Raw genomic sequence first — 21,243 nt, forward strand, 5'->3', positions numbered from 1 at the left:
TCCGGACACTCCCCTCACTGAAGATGAAGGAAGTGGAAGCGCTGACTGCACCCCCCATTCCCTGCCCCTGCGCCACTGGGGGAGGAGGTAGAGATATCGGGAGCAGAGCTGAGCCCGGGAAGAAGGGAGTGGTGGGGGGAAGGTGTTCTCAAGATGTGGCAATGCTTCACACTGTCCTACTCTGTTATGTGTTGTTAGTGTCTGTAATAAATGTATGTTCTTTTTTTCTTCCCCTAACGAGTCTGCCTTTTGCTCGTGACCATAAAGGGGGAATTAATTTTCCCCATCCCAGTCCTATCTCGAACTCCAAGCCTGGCTCTCTGTCCCTTCTCATTGCCGGAAGGGAAGGGAGAGAGAGCTGCTGCATTGTGGTTGGCTGTCAACCAGGCCTAAACCACGACAATTACATCCTGAAAGTTGAAACCAAAGTTGTCTTGAATTGGCTGTCAACAAATGTTGCCAAATCTTTCTGACACATAAAATAGAAACGCTGTAGGGTTGTTTTTAAGTTTGAGTGCCTGCTGAGTCTTTTAATCTCTCAGAAACCCACAATTACAAGATAGTAATTTAGGCGGAGTTTTGAGAAGCACTGTAAACTTGTGCATAAATTTGCTACCACTGTTGTTTTTACTCAGAAAGGTGTCTGAATATTCTGGGGTTGGCTTGAAGGATAAGCCAATGTTGCAATGGTTACATCACACTTAAAAGTAGGGTGTGTACCTGGAGCACACACATGTGAGTTATATCTTACAATTTCACTGTGAATTCCATTCAAAACTGGATGTTCTTTCTATGTGTTATTTTCTTCATTTAACAAATTCAACATGAAGCTATGAAACAAATTGGATGACATTTCCAAGGCTGGTTGGAAAACATTGTTAAAATTGATCAGTCTTATCACTATGTGTTACCTACAGCCCTATGTAAAAACTTTAAGTGAAAATGAAATCAGTCTGGTATTAACAATTATTAAGGAACTGTAATTAAATGGTATCATATACTGAAATTTTCCAAAGCTCAGTCTTGGGAAGAATATCCACTGTTAGATAGCTGTAGATGCTCAAACTATTTACTGAACATATTCTAGCTCTAAGTACAAATTGTGTACTGTGGGCAATTATACAAGATCATAATCATTATTTCTGGAATAACAAACAAGATGATTGAAATAACTTGGCTAATTTAGGAAAAAGCTGCTACCACAGCTACTTGAATCAAACCTTATTCTTTGAGATGCAATTTTTGGCACATAGAAATCAGTGAAAACTTATAGAATCATAGAATGAATCCTAGACCGGTTTAGGTTGGAAGGGACCTTAAAGACCATCTAGTTCCAATCCCTCTACCATGGGCAGGGACACACTCCAACCCGTCCAACCTGGCCTTGAAGCCTTCCAGGGAGGGGGCAGCCACAAGTCCCAGTTACATAATCTAGGTTGACTAGATAAGATCACACTTTGGCACATAGTTATGTGGATTTGCTAAAAGTCAACTAGAGAATTATCTTCCAAGGGCAGGCCTGGTGTATAAGGTTAACATGAGAAAAAATAAATCTGATTTGGTCCTCCTACTATTTATTTTCAAGTTTTTTTTTTTTTTGTTGAATGAGAGTCACACGTAAATGCCATTTGAGTCAAAGTAACTAAGTATGCATTTATTCAGGATAATAAAAATTCTGTTGGCACAAAACTAAGTTTAACTAGTAAATGATGGCATTTGAGTTTACCATATGGTTTTGTAATAGACTTTAAAATTTGAAGATATTTACTCGAGTCCCGATGTAAGCAGTTTAATAAGGGCCAACAGATGCATGGTGGCAAGTAATTTCCTTTACCTAGCTGTACAACATGGGCCTGTTTTCAAAGGTGAATTACCTTGTTTCACAACAGAGAGAAGAACCCTATGGCTCTTGTTGCAATTCTGAATTCAGGCTCAGCCAAAAGAAGCAAAATATATATTTTTTGAAGCATATAGTAAATTCAACACATGGAAAAGGAATGTGTGAAGTTGATCTATCTAAAAAAAAAAAACCAAAAACAAATTTAAGGGATGTTGTATAAAGCAATTCCCATATGCCATCTAACTAGAGCAGGTTTTTGTGATACTAGTTCACTCAGCCTGTGACAACACTAAAGAGTCTGTTTTTGCAGAGATATTTGCCTTGTCTATCATCACAATATTACAGTTTTAATTACCTCATAGTGTTTCTTGGGAGCTCGTTCAAGTTTCAAGTATTCTTTCCTCCAGTGTCACCACCAGTACTAACTGCCCATGCGTTGCACCAGCACTCAGACAGGGCAGCCCATGCGACAAGGAAGGCTCAGCTTGTGCTCTGCACTACCAGCGAGAGGTCTGGAAGAGAACAATGGAAAAACAAATGCTCTTCAGCTATTTACATATGCCAGATTCCCAAATTCCAGTTCTCCAGGAAAATGTTTCAGGCTTTTATTCCCAGAGGGTTGAAAGCTGTACTGTGGTCAGAAGAAAGCAAAACTTTTGTGATTTAAGTGACAGGAAGAAAAGGACAAAAAGAGATACCTAGCCAACATACAACCTGCTGTCTGACACGCTGCTTATTTATGTTTTATACCTCAGCTAAATGAGTCATGGCTGTAAATAAGAAAAGAACAGAACTGACAAATGACAGATGTGAGGTTCTCTCCAGAGTTATCTTTTGTGCACATAACCAACAAAACAATGGCTGAGAGAGAAGCTGGTAGCTCTTTCCAGACACCCTAAGAACACTTGAGAAAGTGAGCAGCACTTCTCTGGGAAAATAACGTGGACTAGGAGCAGGTGAAACACAGACCACGTTCTCCTGGAACATTTCTGAGGTATCCGGTTGCCCTGAGTGTTTCAAACTTTCCACTTGTGTCTATAACAGTGTTCCCAGTGAACCATATTAAAATGGGAAAAGTCCCAGTCAAGGGCTCTGTAAAATCTTGAGAGATGGCAAGAAAAAAAATACATGTTTGTTAAAACTTTTCTGCAGTGCTCTTCTCTAGCAGTACACCTGATAAGGAAGGGTAATGTCTGGAGTTAGCAGAGTTTTGTAAAGCTAGGAAAAGATGGATATGCCCCTCTCAAATAAAATCTCAAAATCTGACAGATTGTTCTCTGAAGGTCTCTAGTGTTATCAAATATTAAATGCTGAGTGTCTGATTGTCATGGTACATATTTTGCCTCTCAATTAAAAAAAACCCAACCAAACAAAAACATAATAAAGTTTTCTGGAAAATATTTTTTTTGTTTTTGCATGGAAATGATAAGAAAAGATCCTCAATGATTCTTTCCCAGAGGCAAAAATATAAGACTAAATAATGAGGACTGATATGAACCAGTGTGGTTTAAAGCAACGGGCAAGCATTAATGTTTTAATAAATGAATTTACTTTCCTTTTGTATTCATACTTAATTGTTTTGTAAAAATAGGCTGTCTTGCACTGAATGATAACTATCATGGTAAGCTGATTTGCAGTGAATCAAACAGGATCAACTTAATACATTTCATTTTGACAGCTATCAAAAAATTCCATTACCTGTTCCTCAGTCAGCGACTTTCTTCATTCAGTTGTTTTCCTTCTTTATAATGTTGGTGCTAAACATGCAATTCTAAAAATTCTAAGTTATGTTTTAAAAATGTAATAATTTCAAATGTAATTTTAGGTAGAAAATGTATTAAGGAAAAACTATTTTAAATTGCATTTTTTTTTTCAAAAGCAATGACTTACATTCTTCCTGATAAGCAGAAACTAATACAAGTTAAAAAAATAATTTTCTTTTTCAGTTCTGCAGTGAAATAGCTTGGTTGTCATTAACTCGAGTATATTGAATACAGAGCAATTAGAAAATGGCATTTTTATCCTGAATGCAGGCAAAGGTCAGCTGTATTTCACAAAATCAGTGATAACTGACAAGGGTACTTCCATGTCCAGTAACCACTTCCTGCTCCCATTTTCCTCTATCCCACATTCTTCCATCCCTCCCTGTGCCACCAGCACAAGGTGAGGCAGGTTTCTGCCATCTGTGAACATAAGCCATAAATAACTCCTCCAGCAGAGGCTTTGCACCCTCCCGGGCCTTGCACTGTGCACCAGGCAGCAAGTCCTGTGCTAGGAAAAAGATTACTGCAGGCAGCCTGCTTTCCCTTCCGCCTTCCTCAGGCCTCAGGTTGTCTGGTTAATGTATCTCACTGGCCCAGTTTTCACTGGCAGATCAGAAGCCATTTTCACAGCAATGGCACCGCCATGGATGCCGTCCATCATACAGCATTTTCCCCGTTCGATGTGCCAGGGACTGGCTGAAGCGGCAGCTGGGGTCAGGTAGGCTGGGCAGGGACACCTCCCAGTTGGATGTTGTTATGTCTTCAGGCTTTTTGCTTTTTTGAATTTAGTGACTCTCATAGGAAATGGAAAACTTCTTATAATTCCTAGTTTGTTTCAAGTTTTGCTTTTTTGTGGATGAAAATCATGGGAGAGCAACTTCCAAAGCTTGTCAAGTCTTGCCAGCCTGGAGCACTGAGTTAGCAATGAATGAAACTCTGAATGAGCAGGATTTGGCAGCTTGCTGGAGTTGTGAATGACAAGGCATGATGTTTACTAATGACCATCTCTGTTTTCTGATCTGGGTCAAGTTATTTTTTTTGTTGAGGCATTTAATATTTCAACACAATGGACTTAACAATAACCTAGAAAACTAAACATTGCCTTCTGTGAATTGTGGTTTTAATATTTTATGCTATTGTCAGCTTGAAAATAGAAAATATAATCAGGCAAATTCTTCGTGAGAAGGGCAAGCTATATAAATAATGTAGCTGCAGTCAGGTGTTGCATTACTCACAAATACAGGTAAATAAGCAACATACCTGTTGATTAAGATGATAGAATAAACCTGAAAATATAGGAACACAGGACTGGAAGCAAATGGGACTTAATGGTCTTGCTATTGCAGCGTGCATGTGATATTGTATCTACTAAATCATAGAATCCCTTACAGAAACTGATCTATCTCTAGTTTTGAAGATTCTCTGCTCTTGCTGGGAAGTTGTTCAGGAACCTCACTCTGAAAAGTTTTATAAGAAGTAGAGGATGGTCACAATGTGTGGTGATTTAAATCCATCCACTTTATTAGGTGTGTCTGAGAGCGGCTTAGGCAAGCATGTTAATGTGGGGCAAGCAGATGCCAGTAGTTCCTCAGCTGAGTTCTTCACTGGAGCCATAAACACATGGGGTAGTAAATTTGAGCGCTGTCAAATTTTTCTTTCCTTATTGCTCTGGTCACTTTTAGAACTTACGTAACTATGCTATGTGGAGGATAATCTCTTTGCTTTTTTGAACGTGGTAACTGCTAGTTTCACTTTGTGCCTTGTTTTTAATTTTGTTTAGTGTTTGCTTCATCTGTTTTTTTTTAAGAAACAACCATGCTCACTTCACCAGCTTCCAACACTCAGCATTCTGCTTTTAGACTTCTATTCTCTCTCCCCTTTATTCATGCCTTTCCAAGCTGAAGAGTTTTGGACATGAGAAAACTTGGTACCATTAGTCATCCTTCTCTGTGCCTTTACCAGTTTGGCTCCATTGTTTTTAGACTGAAAGGAATCAGAACTGCATCCTGTGTTCAACATATTGGCATAGCATAGACTGATGCAGTGACAAGATTTTGTAAAAATGTTGACTTTTCCTGATTCTTAAACTAAAATTATTCCTGGCATCTGTTTTGGGCCCAGCTGAGTTCTTCAGTTTACATAGCTCGTCTTGTTCTCCACTCTTTATGGTTTTTAGGTATTTGAAAAGAGCAATCAGTTTCTCTCTCTGCAGTTATTTCAAGTGCTTTCTGGGACAAGGTTAGACTGAGTTGCTGCTGGGCAACAGAAGACTGTTCCCATGAGTTTTCCTATGCAAAACATCCACTTGTTTCCAAACAGTGGGGCTTGGAACGTGGTTGCTTGGAGACACCAAGGCTCCTTTGGAAAGGCTCTTCTAGTGTTTGCTTTGCTATCAGCATGTTAGAGACACACAGACCTGTCATTGTATTGCACAGGCTGATACAAGGAACATGTGGGATTGCCTGTCCTTTGCCAACCCTGGTATCTGAGGGATGAGGATATTTGCCTGTGGAACTAACACTTATCCCCAAGGCAGAGCAGTACTCTTCTTTATCCAGAGGTGGCACACAGTCCTCTTTCCCTGGCTCTTTCCTCCTCTTCTCTCCATCTTGTCCAGACCTTCTTCCTGGCATGGCACATCCTGGCCTGATATCCTTAGCACAGCTATACGGGTCAAGACACTTCACTGCGTGGTGTTGGAAGAATGAGCAACTGTTTAGATGCAAACTCTCTTCCCCCGTGGCCCCATGTCAGGTTGCACATGTTATCTAATGGCACATTATCTTAGGCAAGAGCTGATGGGAAGAAAAGAAAACCTATGCAGTAGCATTTCCATGGTGGGGGGCAGTTATAGTCTAGTGGAAAAAACACTGGCCTAATGCTTAAGTCCCCTGGTTTTGTTTGCAGAACAACCTTTAGCAAATCATATCTCTTTGTACCTCAGCTTCCCCCTCAATAACATTTTACTGCTCTCTGTTTTCAAGCATTTGAATGTCAATTGGTGTCAGAGTCTGTGGGCTGTGCATGCCATCCTGCATTCCAGAGGCATCACAAGCACTTGCACAGGGGGATGTGCCTGCTATTAACTGCTGTTCTTATTCAGTCCTTTCTAACATACAGAAGGGTTCCTTATTAAAACCAGTCTTTACTCACAGATGTTACATCTGGAACTGCAGCCAGTAGTTTGTTCTGGATGTGGGAGAAATGGGAAACCTCAAAGCTTAGGAAAACATTTTGAAGGATTTACTGAGAATTTATACACTTGCCTCATTTGTGGGCCCAATACCTTGAACAGGGGGGGAAGATTTCAAGGAGCTCTGTGACACTCATCTACTGGCACCATGCTACAGGATCCTCTTTGGCAGCTTTGAGCAAACGCGGGCTGAAAACCTGCTCTGCTGGGAAGCAGTGGAGCTGTGTTCGAGCTAAATAGCCAGAGGTCATTATTAGCTCAGACTTGGTGCTACATTAACATGACTCTGTGTCTTTGGAGTGGTAGCTGGCTTGCTTGCTTGTGGCTGGCTCCCAGGATGCACAGAACTTGCTTGTGTCTCCCCACAATGGGCAGACAGTTTGAACAAACTGTTCAAATTCAGTTTGAGAAGGAGGCTTTTCAGACTTGATACCAAACTGTTATGTTTCCTCTGGGCTGGATGTGACTCGGAATCTGTTAATTTGCCATCCTGTGGTGGTACCCCCAAGCCCCTGGCCCTGCCTGCTGTGCACCACTGTGCCCCTCGGTGCTGGCTAACCTCCAGCTGATGGCGACGGATGGGGTTGCTACCAGCACTGTGAAATACGGGGTGGTTTGGCTCTTGTCCTTGTATGGAAGTGGTGTATCTGAGATAGAAAAGATGTTGCCAGCCATTGTCCTTTCTCACTTTTCCCCTTCACCTTCTTCTGAAGTTGAGGGGAGTGTCTGAAATCCCCCAGTGGAACTAAGATGTATGTTGGGGTAATGTAAGTCAGACTACTCCATGTGCCTTCTGTCCATGCTCCAAGCCATTGCTGAGTAAATGAGTTCGATCTGAAAGGCATAAAGCTGGATTTGTGTACATGGACTTTAGGTAGCCTCCAAAAGATCGACAGAATTTCTTGTCAGCCACAAGAAAGGACGTGATTCCCCACCTATGGTCCAGTGTATTTATCTTGATTAATAGGGGTTGATGAGTGGTCAAACAGGCTCTCATTTTTGTTGCATGCTCCTAAATACTGATTAGAGATTTAATTTTCTTGACTGTGTATATGAAAATGCAAAAACATTTAGAGAGAAAAATTAACATACTGCATTTTCTTGGGGAAAATGCAGAACTATTTGTTTATCTTCCGTCTCCTCTCTGTTCTGGTGAACATGCAGGATCAAACACAAGCTTGTCCAAGGCTGCTAAACAAATACAGCTTTTCTAGAAAACTCTTTGCACTATGAGAGAGAGATGGATGAAATGCTTAATACACATGTGATTTAACTTTTGAAGATTTTGGAAACCTCTAACTTGCGTTCAGGCATAAGACTTTCTGATTTACTGGATTTTTTTGGCAAAATGTCTTTGCCTATTTCAACTAAGTACCTAATTTACCGAATAAAGAGCTGGAATTGTGCATGGAGCCATGGTCAAAATAATCCTTGAAAAAATGCAGTCTTCTCTGCCATTGATTCCCCAATAGACTGAATATTTTCTTAACTTCTTTATTTTTTTCATATAAAGTGATCTAAATAATATAAAAAGTTCATGCAGGGCAGTGTACAATATAATGACAGCTATGAAATATTAAATGGCAAATATTTGATTCTTAGTTCTATTTTTCTTGTCTCCATTACATTCAGGAGAAAACTCCTTAGATTCATTTCACGGTGTTTACTTTGTCAACCACTCACACTCGTACAAAACAAAGACCACTGTGACCCCAAATACATTTCTGTAATGTAAAAAATGAATTGTGCCCAAAATGCTTATTGATACTGACGCTGTTTAAAAATCAGATTATTCCATTGCACTTCAGTTAATTTAAAATTCCAGGATTCCTTACACAAGTCAATATTTAGTGCTTATATTTGTTCCAGAAAACTCCTGCATTTTTTCTTTTTTTTTTTTTTTAATAAGCTTGCTTTTTTCCCACTTTCTTGGCTGTTTTTATCCTTGGATTACACTGAGGAGGTTGCTTTTGTGTCTCAAGGCTCTTGAGGCTATGTTTGTCAAGCGTTGTAAAAGTGTATGTTGTACCAGCATACAAAGATTCAAGTCTTTTCATGCTCTCAAAAGAGTTGAAAGCAAAGGCAACAGGAAACCTAGCTGCTTCTGCAAATCTCACTTCTCTTGTGGATAGTTTAGCTACCTATAAAAGCTTCCATAGCATAATACCACCCGAGTGCATAAAATTGTCCAAAAACCTGGTCTTGGGTGATTGTATCTACCTATGATAGGTTTTTGTTGTTTCAGCTCACATTCTGTATCTGACAGTGAAAATCCTACATATCTTTTTCTAGCTGGTTATGGTGTTCGATTATTTAATAATTTACTAATATTTTTAATTATTTTGGAACTGGATCCACTTTTAAGCTATTATTCAAAAGCAAGGTATAATATAGTGCTGAGGTGATGCTTGAGGGGGGGAAATAAACTCATTTTTTGCCCACAGGGACTGTGAGAGTGAGACTCCATCTCTTCCCACTCCTGTTCCTTCAGTTTCATTCTTGCCACTGCTTTTGCCAGCCCACTGACCACCTCTTTAATCTGCTCTGACCGTGTAGGAAAATGTACCTATTACTCTTCCAAACCTGCTGCCTAAAGGAGGCAATAACTGGTAGCACTCTCTTTTTCATGTCTGAACAGCCTTTCTTTTTCTGACCCCCTGATTCATAACCCTTAGGATGTTAACAAAACCTTGTTTGGAGATTAACCCATATTCTACAGATTAATGTGTAGGCTTGTAGAATGCGTTCAGACAAATTTTGGTTCCTGTTTCATTGTCTAGGAATTACATGTATGTGCTGACACTATGTGCTGTGACACTTGATTCATGGAGATACATTAACTGAAATTAGACAACCTGTCAAAGAAGTAATCATCATCATCTTTAGCCAGGTTGAAAACAACTCCCAAACCCTTAAAAGCACAAAATTCAATTGCATCTGTATACTGTTGATCCTGGCATTTTCAATATGTATTCAATTAAATGCCCTAAACCAATTTATTCATAAAGATCATACCCTGGAATCTGCCTGTACCTTGAAATCTGTGTTTTTGCAGATATATCTCCTTCTGTAGATTTTATTTTTGGTGACAGCAGGTGGTAACATGAATAAAAGCAGCAGAAGTGTGCTAGCATGAGCCTCTTGCTGCTTAGCACGTTGTACTACCCTTTCTAGCTGGAGTTATGCAAAACACTAAAAAGGAAGAATAATGATTTAATATTCTAATTGAAGGAAAGAAATTACTCATTCAGAGCAAGCTGATCTAATTTAGAATAATACATGTTATGTGAACTTAATCACGCCTAACTAAATCACAGTGCAATAGCATCTTAGCAGGGTCACCAGTCACAACAGTATTAAAGAATGCTTTAAAGATACACAAAGAGCCCGATTACCGTTCATGTGAGCCCCACACTGCCTGTGCCTGGCCACATTAAGGGACCTGTGATTTATCCCCACTTGAATACTGTGTGGATTGTGTACAGGGGATTTAATAAACTTTTTTTTCCTCCTTTCTGAAATATTGTGATCATCCTTAAATTAGAAAACCGCTGCCAGTCAAACCAAACATCTAGGGGATAGAACACGTTTTGATGTAATAAAACCTTCCGGAGTTTAGAGAGACTGATCCATCTGCTATTCAAATCATGGCAAAGTAACAAACACCCAAATCAAAAAGGGCAGGATTAGCCATTTCCTGAGATTTTTGTAAGTGGTGGTGTATGCTGCCTTTCACTAGACGAGGACTTGTTAAATCATCAGATGGTTTTTGAAAATCTAGTCCATGGCTTTCACAGAAGTGTGATTGTTTTAATTACCTTCTCAGAGAAAGTGTAGATTAATCACAGTAGGAAGACTCTTATATGAAAAAAGCCTGAGACTCTAATTCTAATTTAATCAAAAAGGATAAGGAGTATTTTATCTCCAGGTGGGCAGTCTTCATCTCACTCTCTGTGTGGATTTGTTCTGAAAGCTCTTTTGTGGAAGGGAACTATGGGGCTAAGCAATACTACCAAATTTTGTTAAGACTTTTATCTTGATCTCACCTAGTTATTTCTGTTGCAGTCTATCTTTCCAAGGTCTCTTATTCTTTTCATCAGCTTTTTTTTCTCATGTAATTTCTCAGCAACACTGCCTTGCATCTGAAGTGGTCATTTTTTCCTTTGTAAATCCTTTACAACTTGTAGAGGGACTTTTAAAGGGTTGCAAATACTAATCTTATATAGAAGAATTCATCAAATAGAAGTGAATATGGCATTTTCTGTTTAACTGTTACTGTTGGCATTTGGTCCAACAGGAGTTATGTTTTTAAGTGTTTTTGCAAGATGAGGGTAAAACGGGAGTCATTCAGTTGCTTTGCTCCAGAGTATGGCATATCCAGCCTTTAAAGCTAGTAAAATGTCAGAACATATATCAACTATTTTTTCCACTATCTTTTCAGAAAGCAAAAGCCATTCTACAAGATGTAGCAGGTATAAAACATGAAATCCACTGTCCTAAAGCAAAATATGGATTGGTGCAGTGATCTGTGACAAGTGAAATGTGCTGAACTCCTAATACAAAAGTATCACCTACCTGTGGATGGGTATAGGTGGCATGTTTCCTGCAGTCCACTGTCAGTGTGGCATGACATTTGGTAACTATTCTCAGTATCAGAATATAAAAGTCAGAATAATCTGCCAATTATTGAACCCTGCTGCAGATCTCAAACTCTTTCGGTAAGCTGGGTGTATGTACTGCATCGTGGCTTCCTAGAAGACAGAATCTGTTGGCTTGAGCTTCTAAGTGAGAAGTAAATGTTATCTTGCATCTGAGGTGCCTTATCATCCACTGAGTGGTCCCGAATCCAGAACGGGACAGACTCTCTTCTTTCTCTGGAGATTAATGAATTAGTGGGAGTAGAGTCTTGTTCTACTCTCTTGTAGGTGAAACAATGGAAACATTTCTGTCTGCAGTTGGCTTTCACCAAATGATTCCCCCAGAAAGGGCAGGTTCATTGGAGGGGCTGCTTACAGAAGGCAATTTCCAGTATTTGTTTTCTGGTGTCCGGTATGAGGTGATTTTGGTAGGCTGTGCTCTATGAAACTGTGTTTAGTATTGCTTCCATCAGCTCTGTTGGTACTTCACAGGAGCAGGGTGAAGTGCTGAGGGAGAGAAAATACATGTGTTAACATTTTTTTCCTTGCCCATTGCTGGTGGTGGGGTTTCTGCTGCAGAGGACTGGTATATTACATGGAAAAGAAGGTAGATTTTGAGTCCTAAGTCAGCACTCTCACTGGAGCTGACAGAGGACAGGTCTTCAGTTTTCACTCTGTGCCTCTTCTGAAACATCCAGTGCTTGGAGTTCATGGTTGCTGCAGTAACAAAAGAAATAATCAAAATGTAAGGCAGGCTAGAGGGATACCTTGACCTTTGTGTGGCTTTTAAAAATTATGCCCCTGAGCTCCGCTTTGCTAACCTGAGATGACCCAACAAGAAAGACAATTGCCCTGTATTTTTACAATTTCAGAGGCTGGCACTTGACCACATGTATTTGGAGCAACCCAAGGTTTCCTCTCAAGCTGGTGTATGTATATTTTTGAGGACTCAGACTAGCAGAAGTCTTTTGAGGGACTTGAATTTCTTGCTGTTGTGGTTTAACCCCAGCCAGCAACTAAGCACCACTCAGCCACTTGCCCACTCCTCCCCCCTCTCAGTGGGATGGGGAGGAAAATCAGAAAAAAAATAAACCTCTTGGGTTGAGTTAAGAACGGTTTAGTAAGTAAAAGAAAACTACTACTACTAATAATAATAATAATAATGATAATGATAATGATAATAATAATATAATGATAATGTGATGATGATAATAATAGTAATGAAAAAGAATATAATTTAAAACAAAACAAAAAACAAACTAGAAAAGGCAAGTGATGCACAATGCAATCGCTCACCACCTGCTGACTGATGCCCAAGCTGCAATCCCCCTCCCAGCCAACTCCCCCCAGTTTATATACTGAGCATGACGGTCTATGGTATGGAATAGCCCTTCGGCTAATTGGGGTCAGCTCTCTTGGCCAGGCTCCCTTCCAGATTCTTGCACACATACGCGCTGGCAGAGAACAGGCAACTGAAAAATCCTTAACTTAGGGTAAGAGCTACTTAGCAACAACTAAAACATCAGTGTGTTATCAACATTATTCTCACACTGAATCCACAACACAACATTGTACCAGCTACTAGGAGGAAAATTAACTCTATCCCAGCTGAAACAAGGATACTTGCATAATTCAAACAGCAGAGAGTCAGGATTGGCATGAAAATGCAAGTATTTGAACTTGAAATGAAGTGGCTGATACCTCTTTTTAATGAAGTTGGAGTTAATTTGAAGCAGCCTACAATTTCCACCGAGTATCCCTATGGGTCTAATAGACTTTCATTAGTGGTGAGGTTAATCTTGCCTAGATCACAAGCTGACTTGCTTTCCACTGTGAGGTGACTGAAAGTTTTCACTGCCAGAACGTTAGCAACTGAGACACAGCTGAGCTCTTACAAGCTGAATGCTGTTTGATGCCAGGGTCGGTACCAAAACTACAACTGTTTGGTAATAATGAGAACAAGAAAATGAGATGATGAAATACCAGCCTTTCTGATGCTTCACTTAACTGACTGACTGCTGGCTTTGATGTTAAGGCTGAGGGCAGTGCTGGTAAGGTTGCCATACCATGAATTATATCAATGCTTACATTAGTACTGAATCTTCTCAGCATAGCAATTGGCTGTATGATCAATGAGCGCACACTAATTTGTCTATTAATGGGGTTTTTGAACTTACTATTTTGGGACTGAGTTTGTTCCTTAAAGACAGAGCAGGACAGTGGATCATCAGCCTCATATGCTACTTGGAATTCTCCACAAAGCACTCAGGCAACTTGAGTTTCTGTACATCATATTGGCAGCTGCTGTTAAGGAAGATCAGTGTATGTGCCTGATCACATGGTTGTGAGGCTGTGGACGCTGTTTGAGACTCTGACTGCTGGCACAGTTTAGGGTTTTCATGAACTATTTCTCTTTCATGTCTGTTATCAAACTGTGTTTATTACCTTTTGGCTTATAGCTTTTAGTAATTATCTAGTAATACCTGATACAATGCATAGCACAAGAAAATGGACTTAGTTTTCAATTAACTTTTTGAAAGATGATTGGTGAGTCAGTAAGTTTTCACTTGGCAAGAAGGTAGGATCCTAGTCTCTTGCTTACAGAAGTTTAATGAGCTTATTTATCTTTTTAAAGTGCATTTTCTAACATAAATTTATCTTTCAGAAATAATTTAGGGTCATTTATATAACTGAATACTTGACATATAGAACTGCAGCTTTACATTCTTTAGGAAAGAACTTTCCCCAAGGTATATTTGATACCTGAAAATGAGTGACTGAAATTTTGTCAGATAGTCATTACAGGTCAAGCAGCTTAAATCTCTACTTGACATCAGCTTAATGATTATAAATAGAAACATTTAAAATTATTGAGAGCATTACAGTATGCTAATCCTTATAAAAAAATATTTTAATAATAATCAGCACACCGAATCATGACTGTAACTTGAATTTTAAAAGTTAATGGCAGTTCTTGTAAGCACTTTCTTCCAAAATGGTGCAGCTTCCCTTGTCAATCCCGGTAATATCATATTCTGCATTTCTCTGGACAGGCTTAGATCCAAAGATTCCCTCAATTTTTACTTGGCATCTAGGACTGAATCTGTTGTTTTGTGATAAACGGCTCTTTACTTGGGAAGAAAAAGAGAGAATATACTGTAGTACAGATGTTTAATACAATGTTTTGCAAATGATAAGGTTGAATAGGAAGGAAGGAAGGAAGGAAGGAAGGAAGGAAGGAAGGAAGGAAGGAAGGAAGGAAGGAAGGAAGGAAGGAAGGAAGGAAGGAAGGAAGGAAGGAAGGGAGGGAGGGAGGGAGGGAGGGAGGGAGGGAGGGAGGGAGGGAGGGAGGGAGGGAGGGAGGGAGGGAGGGAGGGAGGGAGGGAGGAAAGGAAGGAGGAAAGGAAGGAGGAAAGGAAGGAGGAAAGAAAGAAAGGCGGAAAGGCGCCTTTTTGGATACAAGTCATCTTGAAATCATTGAAGGAGATGGAAAGGACATGAGGGCTACAAGGAGCGAGTTTATTTACATCATGGTGCTGTCCCTATTGTTTCCTATGTTCATTACAACTGATCTGAGGACAACAGAAAGATTTGTGGCTGGCCATGGTGAAAACTGATGAGGAATTTGTGAATTATTGAATCAAAAGATGAGGAAAATTAATTTCATATTGGGGGGAAACTGTGGAAATTGGTAACTGGTGGCAAAAAGTAGCTGTTTTTCTGTGTATGTGAATAAAAGAGAACACCAATTGGAACTCCCACTGAAAAGAGAAGAGATTTGGAGAAATTAGGATGGATCGATGAACTGCTTCTCAGCACAAGCATGTGGAAGGACCTTAAAAACCTAATCAATATACAGCTTACCATTTTGGTGTGTATATGAATGATAGTTGCATACATGTACATAATCACTACTTAATTTTTTGGATTAAACCCACTCTTTAAATAAAAAAGCCCCAAGAAGTTAAATGGTATATCTGTTTTTTTAAGTTGTGGAGCTGTTGATTGTAGGGTTTTTTTTGGTTGTTTTTTTTTTTTTCTCTCTTTTTGTTTCTCCTTCATTTGCATGACAATAGAGAATAGAGGAAAAGAAGGAGAGTAAAAGAAAACAAATACATTTAAATTCTTTCCTTTGAGCTTTCTGCTTGCTGCAGCTTATTTTTTGGATTCCATGAGTTCCTCACTAAACATTTCTGGATGATAAATGACAGGAGAAGTTGAAGTGTCTAAAAGAATAACTCCTAGTCCAGCACAGACTTTGTTAGAAAAGTCTTCATTTGTGGTAGAAAGAAAACCCAGGAAGGAGCCTGAGGGAAGGTTGTCAGAGAGTGGGATAAAAAGTAAATGGAGGTAAGCGTCACATGCATTGGGACCTATTAGATATACATTCTTTTGAGGGAAGGGATCAGTTTCTCAAGGTGATTTTGAAAGGCTCTTGCTCAATGAACCAATTTCTGTGCCAGCTGTACGAGGAGCCAGGGTACCGTGCAGACAATAGAAACTGTAAATCAAATGTCAAAACAGCCTTGGCAACAAAATCTTGGCTTGGGTGAATAAGAACCTGCACAGGGCTGCGTTACTACTTCTTCCATAAGACATAAAGTTAGTCTCCATATCAATTCTTTGAGGATCACAGGGGTTGCAGTTGTTGCAGGGTTCCATGGTGCATTGTTGGTGTATCTGCAGTCCTCAGCAGGGTACACAGGGGAGTTGTGCTAGGCATGTGGCAGCCGACTGACTGAGCACCGTGAGCTCTGGGGGCATGGGCTGTGTAGCACGCCGCTGAGATGGCACTGGTGGATCTGTGGTTCCTCTTCAAAGACAGGACTAGTGAGGTCGGGCTTCCCTAGCTTAACCAAAGAGACTCATGCCTGGAACAGATATCATTTAATTGCTGTATCAAATATGACTAGCAAGCTGTATGGGGCTGTAAGGTTTCTCTCTCTCCTGCACCCATGTACGTGCTGTACAGTAATATCGCTGACAGACAGAGCTGGGTTATAAAACTGAGGATCACTAAATCTAGAGGTGTGCATGAACCCAACCATGGAGACATAGGGTTCCACAAGAATGAAGATCTTCAGCCAGCAGTGTTTTTCAGCAGAGTCACATGGTATGAGACAAAACATTTTGGAGTTAGCCCATGCAGGAGGTTAACGTAATTTATTTTCTGTTCAACCATTCCAACATACTTTGCAACTGTGTGCAACTCTATTTTAGATTTTGATGTTTTTCTTCATAAATATTGTTTGGTAGAAGCTGCCTAGTATCACGAGAGATTGAAAGCAAAGCATTGACAAACAAGATTAGGCAATAGCCATTAATAGGTATACAATGATAAGACCAACCTTGAGCTGTATCCTTAATTATCGACTAGCTAAGATTCTAGTCTAATTAGTGTCGAGTTTTCCCTTATCTAGGAGAAGTTACAGTTTGTTTGACTAAATGTATAAAAACGTGTAAACCTAAAGATAAGGATTTAGCCTCAGTGCTCTCCACAAACATATGTTCCCAATAAATAGCAAATGCTCTAACTAAATTTCTGTTTCAGAGGCTGCTTTGACAATTTTAATAGCTACATTATTTTTGACTTAACCTAAAATTACATAATGATGATCGTAAGCTGTTCCATTCCTTTGAAGATTGATCCTAAAAGCTGTGGTAGTAATATAGATTAGAGGTGAGTGTGTTCCCAACATATCTACCAAAGGATCCAAGGCTAATAAGGTTTACTAGTCATTAGTTGCAGTGGCTGTTTAAAAGCTGGTAACATGGATCTGAAAGGAATTATCTCTTCCAAAGCTTTTTGAAATGTTAAAGGAGTTAAGGAGGAGCAATAAAGTGTTTCTTTCTGTTGGTAGTTTTGTCATCCTATTTCTTTTGCCTGAACTAGACAATATGAGTTGGGATTTAAAAGAAAAAAAAAAATTGTTTTAAAATTTCTAGTTTAGGATTACACAACTATTTGCTTTCTCAGTGTTCAAAATGTGTGCTTTTCACAGTTTTTACAACCTTCATGCTCAGTTTACAAAACTTACGCAAAACTATGTGTGCACATTCTTTGTTGCTGGCTTTTTTTCCACAGCAGCCATACACGGATCTTTTTGCTTGCAATGAGAAACAGAGTGCAATTATAGCTTCTTTTAGCTTTGTAAGAGAAAAGATTACCACCTGCGTACAAACTGACTGGCAGTGTTTTTCAGTCTGCAGAAAATTCACCGTCCCTTTTTAATGAGAATAAAGTGTCATACTGATGAATCATCTAGGCAAAAAAAATTAGCATATGGTAGCATGAAGAAATGAGTGGTTTTGATGGAGTGCAATCTGGTACAGCTCATATTTCACCACTTTTCATGCTTATCAGTCTGTAGGTTTGTGACAAAAGAATATACAATTTATCTGAAGTCAAAGTTAAATTACTGGCAAACCCAAGACTTGATCTGTATTCAAGTTGCTAGGTTGTTTCACTGGAATTCTAGATACAGAAGTAAAATATTTCTAGCCATTTAATTAGTAGGAGGCTTAATTTTTTTCAGTTAAGAATAATGAACAGTACACTGTTTCTGTATAGTCAATTATTTGTTAGAATATTTGGGGTTTCTTTCAAACCCTGCTTTGTATTTGTAAACACATGAGTTTCACAAATAATAATCAGAGGAACAGAGAAGTACCTTTTATAGATAATATGGATGATTTATGATTATCTATAAAGGTGTGTACAGGCTAATAATAGTCTTTATTTTACAGGACACTATAGCTTCTCAAATTTAGAACAGAGATTAATTTGTTAAGTATTACAAAGATTATGTAAGGGTATAACCTATGCTCCATTAATGTAAATATCAAAACTCCATAGATTTCAGTGGAAACAGAAGTGGATTTGGAGGTAGATGATAAAAGATATGGCAAATCATCACTAAAAATGGAAAAAAAGTCATGCAAGAGAATGTAAGATATGTGTATATGTATATTTTGGCAAGCAAGGCAGCAGTGAAGGTGCTCAAATCTACAAAGTAAGAAATTCAATTAAGGAAAAAAAATCCATTTGTTTCGAAAGGCTGGTTTATGCCTCTTCTGTTAAGAACCAAGGCAGGAGTGCCAGAGTGCCTTCTTACACATGCACACCCTGTCTTTCCAGTTCTATAGAAAACACGTTTACAGGATGGGTCATTTTACTGAAGAGCTGAACGACAGTGGGGAGAGTCTGAGCAGCCCCATATTGCTTTGCTTTGTGGGCTGCAGGAAGCAGCAGGAGCTGGCAGCAGCCACAGGGTGCAGGATAAGGCAAAACAGCAATTGCCTGCCCTGAAAAGCAAAAGACACTTTACCTACCAATCATTTGTAGCCCAGGGAAACAGAGAAGACATTTCAGTAATTTCAGCAGGTTTTAGATGAGGTTACCTTTTGTAACTCAACCCTTTTTGCTCCAAATAAATACAACTTTATTCAAAGAGCAGAGTAATACGATTACTAGTGATTTGCTGTATCACTTGTTTGATGTCCATGCTGTTATTGCTTCAGACAGGAGGATCAATAATGCTCATAAGGAATGAAAGTTTCTGTAAATCCTACATTTATCTTCTCCATGTGGGTAAATATTCAGGACAAATGTTATCTGTAAAATTACCTGTATCATGTGTTTCTTTGCACACAAAACCCATCTAAATCTGCAGCAGATGTAAAGGCACACTCCCATAGACTACAGCCTTGGGATTTGTTTATGCTATGTAGATTAACCATTCAGATGTTTTTCATTTTTAGTGCTGTTTGATTACTTGTAATGAGCCATCATAGTAATAAAATAAGGATAGATATAAAACAAATGTCCATGTTAACCATAAACTCTGATTATTTGCAGTATTTAGATGAAAGTTTATTCGCATTTGCTTGTTGGGTCCCTGATACACTTGGATGCTTTTGCAATGAATAACACAACACTGTAGTCCACAGTGACAAAGACTGGCCTTGTCCACATTTGGCCCTTCTTTATTTATGATAGGAATGAAATGCATCTGGTTTGCTTGCTAATAAAAGAGCTTCTAAATAAGGTTTCTGTTATTAACACAATATGGGGAAGAAGAGGGAAAAGAAAAAGGTATATAGGAAAGGGTGAATGAACAGAGTACATGAAGGTGACTTTAGGCTACAGCTGCTGTATTTAGTGTATAGCCCAAGGGAAGGTGCTGGGAAAATTGAACCCAAAAGAAGTCTGTCTGCGCTATGGAGCATTAGCTCAGCAGGATCATTATAGGACTAAAAGAGTGAGCTTTTCAAGCCAGCAAGGCAGGTCTAAGAGAAGGTGAAAGAGGCTGTCTGAATGTCAGGAACTAAATTGGTCTGGTGAGCATTTGCCTTCAGGAACAAGGCTTAGAAAGCCTGTCAGAGAGGGAGCCAGATTATGCTGGTCTCAAGAGGAACATAGGGCCATACTGCATCAAGGAAGGGTGACAGGACCATTTCACAATGGGATAATAAGGAGAGTCTCAATTCTTTGCCATGGAGCTATATCTTAAAAGAGGATTGTCAGCATTTGGAGGACTGATTTGTGCAGATTGAAATACATACATAACAGTGCAGGCATGGGAACTTCACTCATTTCCACTTAACACAAATATTCTCTTTCAAAGATGACATAAAATATCTTTGTGCTTGTTGAGAACATTCATTTTGCTGTGAACGACTCGGTGGTGAACCCTTCCTTCAACAATTTTCGTTGTCAAGCCAGCAATGTAATACCTAATAACTCTAGAAGGCTTTTGCTAGACTTGTCTTCATTCAGTCTTATACTTCCCTGATACAGGTAAAGACATGAACCCAGGACAAGAAGCACCCTTTCAGTGCAAAATCTAATTTTGCAGCATTTTCCCTGGTGGTTGTTTCCTTATGAAACACCTATCACTGTGGGAAGGGGGATGTGTTGCCAGAACAGTTTTCTGTATTGTCATTGCCTTCTCTGGATCCTTTTTGATAATTTATTATGTGACTGATTGAAAACAAGTTGTTGTATTAAATATATTATCATATGGTACAAAGGGGGTATACATGTGCTAGTGAGAAAGCCATACCGGGCAATTTAAAAGAGGTGGGAAGACAAATCAATGCATCTTTTCAACTTGACCTCTCCATTAGACCTTAAGTCCCATTATTATCCACATTTAAACTGCATTGGCGTTTTGTTGACTACTGTTGCAACCAATTAGCTAAGCGCACCTCAGTAGCCTACGTACCCTTACCTAGCCTGGCCAGCTCGGTTGGGTGGGATGGGATTCTGTCAAGCCTTCTCTGGCATGAGTGGTTATACTGCTGGTGAACATCTGCCTGGGAAAGGACTCTTCAGGAGCCTCCTAGGATCTCGGTGAGTGCAATGGCCAAAAGTTTGGAAAGTTACTTTTCGGTCTGAGCTTCAGCTCATCATCAGGCGAGGGCCTGCAGTGGCGTTGGCGGAGAGGGAGCTGGAAGGACAGCTAAAATCCCCCCCTGCTGCCTCGTTTGGTCTGGGCACGGAACAGCAGCAGAGGACCCGCTGCAGGTGGCACAAGACTCCCCTCACGTACTTACTACACAAGCCTCTTTAGTTTCCCTCTCAGCCCGATCCAAACGTGAGGAGAGGTTGGCTTGGTAGCTTCAACTCCCGCCTCGGGCATTTTGGGCCTCTACCCGCCGTGCCTGGCGCTCAGCCGCCGCCGGGATGCCGAGGGGCGGCGGGCGCTCCCTCAGGCGCGGAGAGCCGCGAGCCGGCCGTCCCGCTCCACAGCGGCGGGGCCGGGCCGGGCCCGCGCTGCGCGCTGATTGGCTGCCGCCCCCCCCCCC

Source organism: Tyto alba, unplaced genomic scaffold, assembly GCF_018691265.1.
Source record: "Tyto alba isolate M040663 unplaced genomic scaffold, T.alba_DEE_v4.0 Super-Scaffold_23, whole genome shotgun sequence".
NCBI lineage: Eukaryota > Metazoa > Chordata > Aves > Strigiformes > Tytonidae > Tyto > Tyto alba.